Below are 16251 nucleotides of genomic sequence, written 5' to 3' on the forward strand. Positions count from 1 at the left end.
ATAACCGGGTAAGAGTCAGACCAACTCACAAGTTTATTTTATCAACAATTTTTAGTCCTGTATATCCAAATATTTTATATATAATTCCCCTTTCCTCTTGGCAAAACTGAGCAACCTGATTGGTTGGGACTGTGAGGGACTGTGGTGCATCAACCTTTGGCCTGTCAAACCATCAATCTTGCAGTTCATTGGCTGACTTTGCTGGCCCCCACTCACTTCTGGTCCCAGGACAGATGAAGACTGGCCCTCTGTGGAAACTGTTAGGCAGTGAGCGGCTGCTGCTAGGCAAGTAATCTTGCTTCTCTCAGTAAAAAGCAACCAAGCTTTGTTCTTTCAATAGAAGCCAATGGGGGAGGCTTTTCAAGTCCTATTTTGGCCTTTGAGGGAGAACTCATTGGTTGACTCCACTCCTCTTTCCCACTCAAGTGGCTGTTGCCTGTCAGCCAAGCTGATTCTGTCAGTAAAAGGCAACCAAACTTGGCTCTGGCAGTTGCTGCCTCTCCCTACTCTTCCATTGCCTAAGCTGCTTTGCAGAGGAGAGGAAGAAAGCTTTCTCTTGAGAGGCTGAGGGATGGAGGAGGAGGGAAAGAGCTGTAGAGAAAGCATTCCCATGACTGGCTGAGGAAGGGAGCGAGAGAGGAGGAAAGAAGGTTTTCTCTCAATTGGCTGAGGACTCCCTCAATTCCCTATCCTCCTCTAGAAAGAAACACCCAGTGACAGGGGGGAAATGGGTGTTCTGTTGTAGTAGGTCAGATACAGAGACACAAATAGGAAGAGAAAGTGAGAAACAGAGAGAGATTGAAGTCAATACTATCAGAGAGAGAATGTTGTTCTGAAAGGTATCACTAAAGGCCTCTAAGAGAGAACTCACTGGGGCCAGTCCTGACTATGGCTGCCAGTTCCAGGTTGGTGGGAAATTCCTGGAGATTCTGTGGTGAACTCTGAGAAGGACATATGAGTTTGGGCTTCAGAGCAGGTCTGCTAGACCCAGGTTCTTGCTGTGAAAGTTGACTGGGTGATTTCAGACCAGTCACACACTTCCAGTCTCATCTACCTCACAGGAAGAGGAGATTGATCTAAGCTTCTTCCCCCCTCCCCCGTGGAGAAATACTGTCCTTTTCCTACATAGAGGGTTCAGGGAGGGGAGAGGTGATGGAAAGCTGAAATCAGAGGGACAGATAAAGGGAAGGCGACAGGATTGCCAACTCCAGGTTAGGAAATTCCAAGAGATTTAAGAGTTGCAGTCTGGAGAGGGTGGGGTTTGAGGAGGAGTAGGACCTCAGACAGGTACAATGCCATATATACCACCCTCCAAACCTGCCATTTCCTCCTGGAGAGTTACTGCTGCCAATCTCCAGGTGAGGGCTGGAGATCGCTTAGAATTACAGCTGCTCTCCAGTTGGCAGAGATCAGCTCCCCTTGAGGTGGCGGGGGGGGGGGGGGAGTGAATGCCTTCATTTGGGTGGGTGGAAAGACAGCAAGAGTGGGGGCTACTCACCCACAGCCTCTTTCTAGAGCCCGTTGTATTTTTCTTCACAATGGGCCTTATCCCTAGTTATGGAATAAAAATAGTACATCCCAAATGTAGCAAATGCAATATAGTTGCTGAGGAACCATGTGGGAGGCATCTTAATCCCCTGTGCTCTGACTTTTGGCTCTGCATTTTTCGGCTTGTTTTATCCTGTACATAAGAGTCAAAGATTCCTTGTATCTGATGACAGGAACTTTGGCTTTCAAAAGCTTATACCCTGGAAATCTTCCTTGTAAGTCTCCTTAAGAGCTAACATTCTCCCAAAATATTAGGAGACCCCCAATTCTGATAACACCTATTAGCCTTTATCCAATCTTACTTGTTGGGGCACACAGAGAATTATGAAGATCCATCACTGGCTAGGTGTGTAAAGAGCGCAAGGAATTCCTTTTATGTAATCTATTTTCGTTTCTAGAGTGATATCACATAAAGAAGGTAGAACACAAGAATTTAAAGAATGTTTGCAGCATGAAAATTTGGAATTAGTTAATTATCAAGAGCTCAGTTGCTTACTTGCTTGCATACAGATCTTCAGCTATAACACCACCTGGTCTTCCTATCCATAGTTTATAGTCCGTGCCTATTTGGAGGGGTGGTTAACTTTTATTTCTGATATTCACTGACTACTATGACATGAAATGAACTATTCATGCATGAATCAGGCCGGTTCACGAGCAAGTGCCTCCCACAAACCCTCCTTAACCAGTAATGTGCTACAGGACTCAAATCTCATTTTTCTCATAGAAGTGACTCAGACTGCCTCAGTTCTTTTCTTTAAAAGTGAACAGTACAAAAACATTTCATTTTGCAGATGTTGGGGAACACGGCAAGACACTTGTGAACTGAAGACAGCTGTTAAATGCAGCTGACTAATATTTTTAGGCTGCTTTTACAAAGCAGCCCATCCCAAGCCATTTTATAATGCATCAAAGCAATTTTATAATGAGTATTATCTTTTTCTTCCACATCAGCTATGATGTAGGCCTCTCTGAGAGCCTTAAGGATCCATGGAATGAGAAGTTATAAAATAAATTAATGGTGTGGGGGGGGGGGGCTGCATCAGAGCCAGCATGGTGTAGTTGTTAAGACCGGCAGCCTCTAATCTGGAGAACTGGGACTGATTCCATAGTCCTTCTCCACATGAAGCTTGCTGTGTGACCTTGAGTCAGTCACAGTTCACTCAGGACTCTCTCAGCCTCGCCTATCTCACCAGGTGCCTGTTGAGGGGTAGAGGAAGGAAATGTGTTTGTAAGTCACTTTTTGGGAGGTATTTTTATGTGAGTGTATGTGTGCATGCACCTGGAAGTCATGGCAACCTCTAATGACTGACTTTCAACTGGGGGCCTGGAGGATATTCAGGGAAGTGGCTGAATTAAGCCTGCCTCTGCCCTCCCAACTTCTGGCACTCCAAGGAGGTCAACCATCCAAGTATTTGCCAGAGTTAACCCTGCCTGGCTTCCGAGGTCAGGCTTGCCTGGACTATCCAGGTCAGGATTGATTGTAAGTCGCTTTGAGACTCCTTAAGGTAGAGAAAAGGGGATATCAAACCCAACTCTTCTTATATCTAGTTGTCAGGAGAGCTGCACTACTACAGGAACAGATGACAAAGGATGCTTTGACTCTCGGAATCTTACACACTGGAAATCTGGTCCTTAAGGTGCTGCAGGACCCAAATCTTGCTCAGGAAGATCCTGCGACATATTTCCAGTGCATCTTTAAGCAACACATTCCCAGATCTGGCAGTCAAGTCCAATGAGAGCTATGGGCAGGTGAGCTGCTGGTAGAAATGTCCAATCAAGAGCTCAGGGTAGTAACACTCAATTCAAACACACACGTGCTTATCATTCAATTATTCCCACTAGCCATGCGCGACTGAGATCCCTTGAGCTCGAAGGGTTATGAGGCAATGTGGCTTTCTGTCACTGGTGTGGTCCTTGAAAGCTGTTTCACACAACTCTCTCTACTGATGATTCCATGTGTCAGTTGACCAAGAAACACTTCTGGTTTCCTCATATCTGACCTGGGTGGACGGGGGCTATGGGGGGGGGGAGGGAATGTTTCAGCAACATTATTTGGCAAACATTCTTACCAATGACAGCGGCTTCTAAAAATTTTAACAAAAGCTGAGTGCTTAGTGTGGCCTTAGATGGATACTTTCTCAATGACACTAATAACGCAAGTTAATATTCAACAGCTATGGATCTCCTGGGCTTAATCTGGCTCAGTGAATGACACCAGCTGGCTCTCTGTTTCCTATCTAGGGTTGAGACAAGCAGCATTTATGGTAAAAGCCTGTTGGGATGGCAAACCACTTTTAAAAGTGTGGGAAAGACTGGGGCATGTCTGCCCCGACCCATTCCTAGAAGCTGTTCGCTAAAAGGAAAGTAGGCTGTTCGGGTTGATAGTAATGACCAGTTCAAGCCCTCTTGTCTGGGTTAGAGTTTAAAACAAAAGGGTGGAGGTGGGGAATCTAGACTAAAATCAGGGATCAAAATAACCAAGATAACCCCCAGCGTGGTCACGCAGAAGGAAGGTTGCGGCCACGTCAGCAATTCAAACTGCACGTCTAGTCAAAGTTTGGTGTCAGAGAAGTCAAACGTCAAGCTAAAATCAATAGCAAAGGGTTTTGTTCATGAGGTCGGGGAGCAAGGAAGTGGAATCTGGAGGCAAGGAGCAACACTGGGCAAGAGCAGCCGTGATTAGGTATGCTGTGGAACAGCGAAAGTGGTACTCAAAGGCAGGATCGATGCAGCCAGCAAGCAGGGGAAAGATGGGCTGGAGAAAATAACCCTGTTGATCAGACAAGGTCTGAGACGAACCCCAAAAAGTGATTTAGAGAAGCCAATCAAGATTCCCGTCTGTGATGAGGCTATCATGAGTCTCAGCAGGAGATTAAAAAAAAAAAAAAAACCCAACAACAACTCTGCAGCCATCAACGTGCAACTCTGAGCTGTTTTGTATGGGAAAGAACTGCCAGTAGATCTCTTAAGATTGTAGGCTGATCACTGCACATATGGAGCCAAGCAGGAAATCTTCCTTTTTTTTTTTTTCTTACAATCTTCTTTGTACGAATCTCTTTAAGCCACAGGGCTTAATTTTTCCTCAACTCATTTTCAGGGCTTACATACATGAGTTGAACTTAATCCTTCGAATGCACGGGTCTTCTTAGAGTTACATATTTTGTGCGCTCGTCTCCATTCTGAGCATTCATCCGAAAGTAAATATCTTAGAGGTGCCTGGACTGACAGCCAAACAGTCAACTGAAAACATTCAGAGATTTTTTTTCCCCCTCCCAAGACAGGGCAAATGAACGCTCCCGATTTGACAGAGAGCTTCATAACGATGCACAATCATAGGCTGAAATCCCGAAAACCATTACGCATCCTTAAAGTCAATAACACTTGCGTGCGTGGTCACTGCGCATGAGATTGCAGCCTTATAATTTGAAAGAAAACAGATATTGATACGCAAGGACAGACTGATACTCGTTATAAAGAATTTATTGTATTTTTCTTTCAGAGGGCTAATGTGGATTTACAGGATCATTTGAAAGGTTCAGACGATTAAGACGGCTCATTTGGATCTCATCCCAACGCATCCTGAAAAAGGGGATGTTTGTTTGCTTTGCTTTTCTTTTTTTTAAAATGCATTGCAACGGCAGAAACGGTTTTGCGCAAATGCTATTTACATAGAAAAGAATTTAACAATATGGGAGGGTGTACGACTTTTGTCTATGGTTTATTTCCAGACAGAAGACTTGAATTTATTGGAAACAGATTTCTGCAGTGAGTGACCAGCCCTGCCCCACATTCCCTGCAATCCTTATGACAGACAGACTGCCTGCCTCACATTAATTCACTTCACACTATTTCTATCGATCCACAGTCGGTTCCCTAGTCTCTTTGCACACATTGCCTGTCTGGCTGCCTACATCCACATCAGCACATATACACAAAGGCCACAGAAAGATAACCTTTTGCTTTCCATTAAAGACACAGTGGCCATTTTTTTTTTCTATCTGCAGAAAGCATCAGAACATATAAAAAATATACTAGGATTTCTATTGCCTGCAGGACAAAAATCAAGTGGCTCACGAAGATTTCAAGAACATCCACAGCTATAGTCTAGAAAACAATCATTTTCACTTTAAAAAAAAAAGAAAAGAAAAAGATGTTCATTTGGCCAAAGACGATACGTGTAGTGGTGATGGGTTTAGGGAGGGGGGGAGCTAGGAAGGGGGAGGAGAGAGAGGAACCTGGGAGAAGAGATACATATAGCCAAGAAATCCTTTCAAAGTGGTATTTTGGTTCAACGAAGCAACGTTATGTGGTTCCAATTTATTATCCCTGTATTGCTACAAACCAAGGGAGCTGCTTTCAGGTTTAGATGTGACCTAAAACTTCACCAAATCGCAAAACCATAACTGATGACACTGAATACATTTTTTTTTACAGTACCTCTAAGAACAGCCCATACAAAAGATAAAAATATAGGCAGTGAGCATGTATTAAATTTCCAATCGTGATGCTAACGCTTTAGAGAGAGCAGAGACAAAATACTTATCAACTGACAATATGGTTAACAGGACACTTCTGCACAGACTTCTTAAAAAAAAACACACAAAAATACAGGCAACAAGCTAGGAATGCTCGTTTGAGTTTCCAAAGACCCAAACAAAAGCGGAACAATGCATCTGTGTTGCAACATGGAGAGAAATCCATCTTGGCACTGAGGCTCCAAATTCCTTACCACAGTCCTCAGCGATTGTTTACAGATTATAATCACTGATTCAGAAAATAATGCAAAGTACCCTACTTTGGATAAGCCCCAAATCTGGACCGTTGAGGGGGTGTGAGATGCAAATCCTCAAAAGCTTCTAAACAAGGATCCCTTCTCCCTGGGCTGCCAGTAACCACCCTTGCCTTTCCTAAAGAACCGGCACGAAAAGAAACACTGTGCATGGAGTAGATGAAGCGGCCTATTTACAGAAAGCAGAATATGGTGGCAGTAGTAAAGGCCACAAATGATATTCACAAATGACAGTGGCACCTTAAGTGTTAGCGCGATGGAGGAAGGAGAGTGGAGCTACACAAAGGGCAACCGAAAGGCAGCTTACAACCTGGATCTTAGCTTGCTCCACTATGCGCAGCCCGACCAGAAATCTATATTGCCAACAAGTCAAAAAGCTTTCTTTAACAACCTCTCTTTGTGGACAAAGAAAAGCAACTAAGACATACAAAAGAGATCTTTTGTCTCTCAAACAAAGAGATGTTCTATGCTATGCAGATGGTAGAAATCCAAAGCAGAAACAAAAAAAGAACAGAAAATCCAAGTAAATTGCAGCCTGAATGTTCAGATGAAATTCCTAAATTTGTCAGGCATTTGAATTGGCTAGGTTGAAGGATTCTTTGCATGACTTGCTTGTGAGAACTGAATACTTTTATGAAGAGGCTATTAAATCACACAAGCAGCAAAAGATCTGTATCTTTGTTAAGCACAAAAAACTATAAGAACCATTAAGGATCCATTTTTAAAATGTGTTCGTCATCCTGAAGTTCATTTTACCACTTTTCTTTCTTTTTTATTTAACAGTACTGGCTTGCAGCATGTCCCTTATGCCTTTCTTATTTTTTGCAGTTCAAAAATATCAGGTGAGGTTTTTTTATATATTTTAAAAAAAACATATGTTGCGCTCTGCAGACCAACTTCTATTGGTAGTCCCTGGCCTGAAAGATGTCCAGTTGGCCTCAAACAGGGCCAGGGCCTTTTCTACCCTGGCCCCAGACTGGTGGAACAAGCTCCCAACTGAGATCAGGGCCCTGTGGGACTTGCTACAGTTCCACAGGGCCTGCAAAATTGAGCTGTTTTGTCAGGCCTCTGGTTGAGGGGGCAGATGAACATAAGAACATAAGAGAAGCCATGTTGGATCAGGCCAATGGCCCATCCAGTCCAACACTCTGTGTCACACAGTGGCCAAAAATTTATATATATATACACACACACACACACACAGTGGCTAATAGCCACTGATGGACCTGTGCTCCATATTTTTATCTAAACCCCTCTTGAAGGTGGCCATGCTTGTGGCCGCCACCACCTCCTGTGGCAGTGAATTCCACGTTAATCACCCTTTGGGTGAAGAAGTACTTCCTTTTATCCATTTTAACCTGTCTACTCATCAGTTTCATCGAATGCCCACGAGTTCTTGTATTGTGAGAAAGGGAGAAAAGTACCTCTTTCTCTACTTTCTCAATCCCATGCATTATCTTGTAAACCTCTCGGCCTTCCCTGCCCACCGTAAGTCTTCAGGTGCCTCCTATCCAGCAAACATCGAACAGGAGGTGTATTGGACTGATCTGAGCAATGCATATTTCTTTACTGCCGTCCTGTTTTATTTAACTGGCTTTTAATTGTATATTAATTGTATTTTATTCACGGTCAGCTGTCCTGAGCCCACTGTAGGACAGGGCAAGATAGAGGTGCAATAAATAAATAAATGTGGAGTTATTCAATAATGTGAAGAGTTAGGAACTGTGCCGAACAGAAGGTGACTATACAATCTACCCCCGTGACAGGCAAGGTGCAAGAACTGATCGCACGGGGAGTTAAAAGATTCCAGGTATGAGAACTGAAAGAAGGGAGGAATTAAGTATTTAAACCCTGAACTCTTAACACTGTTGTGAACTACTTTGGTAAGTTAAGAATAACGGAATAAAGCCATTAAATACTAAAATACTAACAAAACCATTAACAATGCTTAAATGGGTCATCAATAAGAGCAGAGTCATTAAACTACCATAAAAAAACAGCAGATTAAGCAGTATCACTGGGATAAAATTCTTGTGGGTAGCTTTAGAATAAATGTATCAAAAACCCAACAGTGGCAATGAAAGCAGCAGCATTCAAATACTCAAACACGAGTGTCTGTGTGTGTGAAATCAATGAAACACTTATTTTGCACACTAAAAAAAAACAACTGACTTAACTGGGGATTCAGAATACTCCACGTACATCCTGAAAACCAGGTAACAAAACCTTCCAGCTGTGGTAAACTGCTTCAGTTTAGGAACGCATTGCTATGCCAGCTTCCATGAACAAGTATAATTTCAAACAGCAGCACAAGATGAAACAATAAATGAACAAAAAGGTTGGATCAACATAGATCCATCCTGCTAATGTGTTCCCCCTTGGCGGATATGCGAAATCCAACATAACACAGTTCACGTCAGACACTAATGTGAAGGCAAGAGGATATATGTATGCTCAGTGCATTCGCTCCGATAGAATATGCAACAAAAGTGAACTTTCTTGGAAGAAAAACGTGCAGTGTTTGAGGGCATTCATCTAAAGGGAGGCTGGGGTAAGGTTCAAGACAATGGCATACAGGATTAGGAAAAAGGCCTGAAGCAGAGGCTCTCAGGCGCAAGAATCTAAGAATGAATATACCTAAACTCCACACACAAGACATCTAACCAGTTTAGAAGAAGAGACTGGATTTATAGCCCACCCTTCACTCAGGGTCTTGGAGCGGCTTACAATCTTCTTTCCCCACAACAGACACTCCGTGAGATGGGTGGGGCTGAGAGAGCTGCTTTCAAGGTCACCCAGCTTGCTGCATGTGGAGGAGTAGGGAATCAAACTTGGTTCTCCCATATTCAAATCCACATGCTTAACCACTATACCAAAGTGGGTCTCATCCCACAAGAACATAAGAGAACCTAAGAGAAGCCATGTCGGATCAGGCCAATGGCCCATCCAGTCCAACACTCTGTGTCACACAGTGGACAAAAGAAATGATGGTGCCATCAGTGGGGCCAGGACACTAGAAGCCCTCCCACTGTTGCCCCCCCAAACACCAAGAATACAGAGCATCACTTGCCCCAGAGAGTTCCATCAATCCCAGAAGACTTCAGAACAAGAGAAGACAATGACGACATTGGATTTATATTCTACCCTCCACTCAGAGTCTCAGAGCGGCTCACAATCTCCTTTATCTTTCTTCCCCACAACAAACACCCTGTTAGTGGGTGAGGCTGAGAGGACTTTCAAGGACAACCTCTGCCAGAGCTATGGCTGACCCAAGGCCATTCCAGCAGCTGCAAGTGGAGGAGTGGGGAATCAAACCCGGTTCTTTCAGATAAGAATCTGCGCACTTAACCAATACACCAAACTGGCTCTCTGTCCAGCAGCTTCTGCCCAGAAACTCTTGTTTGGTCAGTAAGGTGATCCTGGACTCAAATCTAGCTGCTCAACTGCAGGTCAATGCGGCTACCCTCTGAAATAACATGATTCTGAATTACGAATTAAAGCAACTTTCACTCCCCTCTCCCCTTTCTTAAAAGCTCAATAAAAAATGGAAAGGGGAAAAAAAATAGAAGATACATCCCCAAACTTCCCTATTTGGGTTCCTTATATATTCTGCTTATTACAAAGGATGCTGGCAGAGAGACGGAGTGTGCATTTCTAAGCGTGCTCATCTGGTCCTGCTGTTCGTCTTTCCCCTGAAGTCATAATCCTCTCACTATGACATCACAGCAGGCTATTCGAGAAGTTAAGAGGAAAGTATAAAATCACAGACAATCAGGATTTTCTTCCAAAGGGAATAACCAAAACTTCTCAATGTATTTTAAAAGCATCCATGGGAAAGGGGGGGGGGGGGGAATCCAGCAATTCCTCATTTGATTACAAATAGTTTACTAGCCTGAATAGCAACATTATTCAACTATTTGTGTGGTCAGAGCATTTCCTTTCTTTTGCAACTAGATGGGAAAAGCCAACCAAACCAGGGAGGAAATAGGTTAGGAGGAAGCTGGTGCCATAGAGAAACACACGTCAGTACTACACAAACCACACTTAAAAATAAGACCGAAAGGAAAAGGAGTTAAAGGAGGAGCAAAGACAGGACAGAGCTCAGAGTTGACTTCCTTGACCGCACTGAAACACTGGCTCTAATAACAAACATTTTACATTTCCTCCTCTCATACAACAGACTTGGGGACTGAACAGAGTTATGACCAATGTTCCCTCTAAGCTGCAGAGTCTTGTGAGCAGAAATTCTACTTTGCGAGCTACTGACATGAAAGTTGTGAACTCCTGCATAAATTAGTGTGCTCTGGGGCCATTTTTCCTGAGCTAAAACTCTGAGCTGGCTCATGCTAACTCAGCTTAGAGGGAACACTGTCTTTTTTTGTAGAAAAAGTCCGGCAAGAACTCATTTGCATATTAGGCCACACCCCCTGATGCCAAGCCAGTCAGAACTGTGTTACTGCTCAAAAAAAAAAGCTCTGATTATGACTCCATGTGGCATGTTTTAAGAATTGCCATACCAAAGAAATCCCAAGCATTTCTACTGACTTCCAGCACTGATCTCTTTTTTGGTTAATTTCTGTAATTTCCTGGGATTTCATTCACCAGGAGCCATCTTGGACATGACCTGCCTTCCTCTAACTCCCAGATGATGCGCCCCACCTTTGTCACAAAGTGTCAGGAAAGTGATTGATGGGATCAAACCATGAGGCTTAAGCCCGTTCTGCTCCTCTCTCCTTCCCAGAGTAAGGTGTTGCAACGTAATGGAAGTACCAGCTATACTAGTAGCTTTTATCACAATGAAGATCTACAATAACATAGCGTTTAAAAGCAGTCAGGTTAAAATGGATAAAAGGAAGTACTTCTTCACCCAAAGGGTGATTAACATGTGGAATTCACTGCCACAGGAGGTGGCGGCGGCTACAAGCATTGACAGCTTCAAGAGGGGGTTAGATAAAAATATGGAGTAGAGGTCCATCAGTGGCTATTAGCCACAGTGTGTATATATGTGTGTGTGTGTGTGTATACATACATTTTTTTTTTGCCACTGTGTGACACAGAGTGTTGGACTGGATGGGCCATTGGCCTGATCCAACATGGCTTCTCTTATGTTCTTATGTGACACAGAGTGTTGGACTGGATGGGCCATTGGCCTGATCCAACATGGCTTCTCTTATGTTCTTAAATGGCTGTGAATTGCAAAGTCTCTGGTTCAACTCTCATGGGAGATACAAAATCATTCCGTATCCCCAGGGATCTCTCAGCCTTGACCACCATCTTCAATACTAGAATTGCAATACTGACTCAGTGAGCAAGAACACATGAAGCTGCCTTATACTGAATCAGACCCTCGGTCCATCAAAGTCAGTACTGTCTACTCAGACTGGCAGCTGCTCTCCAGGGTCTCAAGCTGAGGTTTTTCATGCCTACTTGCCTGGACCCTTTTTAGTTGGAGATGCCGCGGATTGAACCTGGGACCTTCTGCTTACCAAGCAGATACTCTACCACTGAGCCACCGTCCCTCCCCAAAAACAGACATTATGGTTCATATGAACATATGAAGCTGTCTTATGCTGAATCAGACCCTTGGTCCATCAAGTCAGTCTTGTCTACTCAGACTGGCAGCAGTTCTCCAGGGTTTCAAGCTGAGGTTTTTTACACCTATTTACCTGGACCTTTTTAGTTGGAGATGTCAAGGATTGAACCTGGGACCGTCTGCTTACCAAGCAGATACTCTAGCACTGAGCCACAGTCCCTCCCCTAAGGGAGGGACCACAGCTCCACCACTGAGCCACCATCAAGGCTTCTTTTAGGATTATTATAGTATCTCAAGTGCTTAAGAGAAGCATTATACAATGATTTAACAGCAAAATGATGGGCAGTGCATGCTGAAAGAGGCTTTGAACTTCACAAGGACTTCTGGGAGTGGCAGAGATTGAACCCCTTCCTCTGTTGGTGTTGTCGGGGCCTCCCAAGTTTTGCCCATTGCTTCTTTCCCACCTCACACAGGAATAATGGGCAGTTTCATGCATATGGGGAAAAATAAGAGGGTAAACCCAAAGACCTTTCAGGAGAAGGAGAGAAACTTAACCTCTCTAACCATGGTAATGACAATTTAGGGCAACGCTCCCCCCACGCCAAAAAAAAAAAATCCTGCACACAAAGGTACAGTTTATTTACTTTGCCACATATAACTCAATGAGAGCCATGAAGAACTGGCAAGTTCCTATTAATAATTTTAACCTGCCACCTTTATTTATATCACCAGCAGCAGACCAAGCTGTGCCTTAGGGTTATGGAACTCAGGTACCCATTCCTCTGTGTCTGCACACGGGTGGGGTTTTTTGTAGCGGGAACTCCTTTGCATATTAGGCCACACACCCCTGATGTATCCAATCCTCCAAGAGCTTACAGGGCTTTTAGTACAGGGCCTACTATAAGTTCCAGAAAAATTGGCTACATCAGGAGTGTGTGGCCTAATATGCAAAGGAGTTCCTGCTACAAAAAAAAAAGCCCTGTCTGCACATGTACATGCTGATCAGGGCCGGCCCAACATCCTGGGGCACCCTAGGCAGACTTGCTGCCTGGTGTCCCCCAAAAGCGCCCCCCGCGGATTCCCCCCCTGCAGCTCCGCTCCTCCCCCATCCCCGCTGTGCCTCCTCCTCCTCCCTCCCTTCCCCACATGTCAATTGCAATGCCGGAACCGGGTCTAACGCCGTGTTCCAGCAATCTAAAGTCCACCCACCCGCCAGCAATGACTTGCTCTGTGGGTAAAACCACACCGTGGGGTCTCGCTTGCACTCTGTCCAGACGGCATCCTGAAAGGGCGGCCTTGCTGTCGCTGACTCCTCCCATCCAGGAAGCGGAGAGTGGAGGAGACAGCGAGGCCGCCCTTTCAGGACGCTGGTCCAGACAGAGTGCAAGCGAGACCCCACGGTGTGGTTCTACCTGCCGAGCGAGTTATCGCCAGCCGGGGAGGGGGGCTTTAGATTGCCAGAATGCAGCATTAGAGCCGGTTCCGGCATTGCAATTGATACGTGGGGAAGGGAGGGAGGAGGAGGCGTGGCGGGGGGGGAGGCGAAGAGAAGGGAGGGGCGGTGGCAGGAAAGGAGGCAGGCAAACTAAGTGCTTGCCTGGGGCATCGGGAGGAGGTGGGGAGCCCAATTTTCCACGCCCAACCTCCTGGCACCCTAGGCAACCGCCTAGGTTGCCTAGTGGAACAGCCGGCCCTGATGCTGATTGTAGCAACAGGACTAGGTTGCTGGCTAGACTGGAGGCTGAAGAACAGAGGGTGGCAAAAGCAAGACCAAGTCAGGCATGGTAGAGGTAAGAGTGCCCCATGAGCTGCATCTCAGAATCCAGCAGTCTGGTGCCAATTCTGGCCAGCAGAAATAGAAGGGAGGCAATTCTGAACATCAGTTCAATCTTTTATGTGCTCTGCAGCACTGAGTACTTGGACAGCTCCCCTGGGGGACAGACTGGTTGAACACACATGAACACACTGAATCAGAACAATACTGAATCAGACAGTTCGTCCATCAAGGTCAGTACCGTGTACTCAGGCTGGCAGTGCCTCTCCCAAGGACTCAAGAAAACAAAGGTCTTTCATATCACCTATTGCCTATTATAGTTCTGCTGTACAGTCCTCTGGTTCTCACTACTGGATCTTCCTACTCTCTTAAGAATAGAATAAGACTTCTCTCCCCCCCCCCCCATCAATCCAATTATATATATATATATATATATACATTTCTGCAAATCAACAGTAGTTTTGTAAAAATAAAAAAAATAACCAACTTTAAATGCCCGTATTACAGTTCCCTGTTACAATGACTTCACGGCCCAAACAGGCTAATTATAATTTATTACTTCACTAAAGAGAGAGATAAAATCATTCATTACTTTCCAGCTATGCTAATAATACCATGTACAAAACGATAATAGGCTTTATTAGTAAGTTTTATTGTGCAATGACCTCCAGCTCAAAAAATCCCCCTTGGTATTAACCAAAAAGATTATAAAAGTGAATATAAAAAGGAAGGTCAAGGAGGGAGCCTGAAAATGGATACGGCATAAATATAAGTGGTAACAGTATGCTGTTAACCTTATCATGTACCAGCCACCAGTAGCTGTGCTTCATATCATGCTTTATGAGCTTTATTAAGACCTGGCAAAAATCAAACCCACTCTGGATGATCACTTTGTACTTGTTGCACTTGCAGTGAATGAGAATGAGTAAAATTTTGCTTTATTCATGCATTCACAATTTTATGTGCATCAGAGAAGAAACCAGTCACTCCCCAAAAGTTATGAATACTATGGCTAACCTAACGTATGACAATATACCAAAATTGCCAGTTTTCAAGAGAAGCAAGCTATATATATATATATATATATATATATATATATATATATATATATATATATATATATATATATATATATATATATATATATATATATATATATATATATCTCTAAGAACATAAGAGAAGCCATGTTGGATGAGGCCAATGGCCCATCCAGTCCAACACTCTGTGTCGCTCAGTGGCCAAAAAAATCCAAGTGCCATCAGGAGGTCCACCAGTGGTGCCAGGACACTAGAAGCCCTCCCACTGTGCCCCCCACCCAAGCACCCAGAATACAGAGCATCACTGCCCCAGACAGAGAGTCCCAATGATAAGCTGTGGCTAATAGCCACTGATGGACCTCTGCTCCATATGCTTATCCAATCTCCTCTTGAAGCTGCCTATGCTTGTAGCCGCCGCCACCTCCTGTGGCAGTGAATTCTATGTGTTAATCACCCTTTGGATGAAGAAGTTCTAACTCGATTGTTCAGCAATTTCATTGAGTGCCCATGAGTTTTCGTATTGTGAGAAAGGGAGAAAAGTACTTCTTTCTCTACCTTCTCTATCCCATGCATAACCTTGTAAATCTATACGCATGCATATCACATGCCAGAGAGCCATGTGCAATAGTGGAGATTTCTTTCAGATTTACACAGTAACTGCTCATAGCAAAAGAGGCAAGCTGTTTTTCTGCTTAAAAATTTAGACTTGCCTGTTCAGAAATATGATCAGATGCAGTTAGGACTTCGAAGAGATCTTGTCTGCTTATGCAGTCCTCTTCTCCAATACAAACAGGTGTATTAGCCTACAGTTTCTTCTCACTTGGCTTTATTACAAATATGTAACTGAATAACCCTTTCTCAAATGTGTAACTGAATAAGCTGTCCACATGTCCAGTCCTAAAACCTACTGTCCCAGGAATGTCACAGTTGTAACAACTGCTAACCATTCCTTGATGGACAGCTTCCCCAGCACCACTACCAATCTTCCTTTGGAGTTCATGACCACAGGAGAAGACTAGGCATGCTCTAGGACCTAGGTCATGAATTCATGCCACAGAGTGACAGAAACCAATACGTGACCAGTGTATTGCACTATTTAAATGTGTACCCTAATAAAAACATGCCAGTCTTCTGCAACATCAACATGTCAGTGGTCTCTGGAAGATAGACAGGGGCTCATTGGCAGAAGAGTAAAAAAAAAAAAGGGGGTTCTATGAAGGCTGAAAAATCTAGGGTTTCTCACAGAACAACCAGTGAAATTTCAGAGGGTAACTGTGTTGGTGCACAGTCAAAGAGGTACATCCACGATCAGTAGAGACAGCAAGATTTGAGGGCTGGGCATAAGCTTTCAAGATTCAATGTGCCATTCCTAAGATCTAATAAAATGAGTTTTTACTCTTGAAAACTTATATTCTGGAAATCGAAGGTGTTACTGGAATCAGGTCTGACAAAGTGAAGAATCTGACCTATTTTTTCCAGCAGAATCCAAAGGGAAGTTCACTTTGTCCTCCACCACCCCCAATCCCTTAAGGGACTTGTTTTCAGTGCCCAGAAAAGGAAACAT

General features: G+C 44.0%; 1 protein-coding gene across 3 annotated transcripts in view; it reads right to left on the reverse strand.

Moving 5' to 3' along the window:
• Positions 1–16251, reverse strand: part of WDR7 (WD repeat domain 7) — a 301241-nt gene that overhangs the window by 215221 nt on the left and 69769 nt on the right. The window lies entirely within an intron of this gene.

This window comes from Heteronotia binoei, chromosome 4, assembly GCF_032191835.1.
Source record: "Heteronotia binoei isolate CCM8104 ecotype False Entrance Well chromosome 4, APGP_CSIRO_Hbin_v1, whole genome shotgun sequence".
Taxonomy (NCBI): domain Eukaryota; kingdom Metazoa; phylum Chordata; class Lepidosauria; order Squamata; family Gekkonidae; genus Heteronotia; species Heteronotia binoei.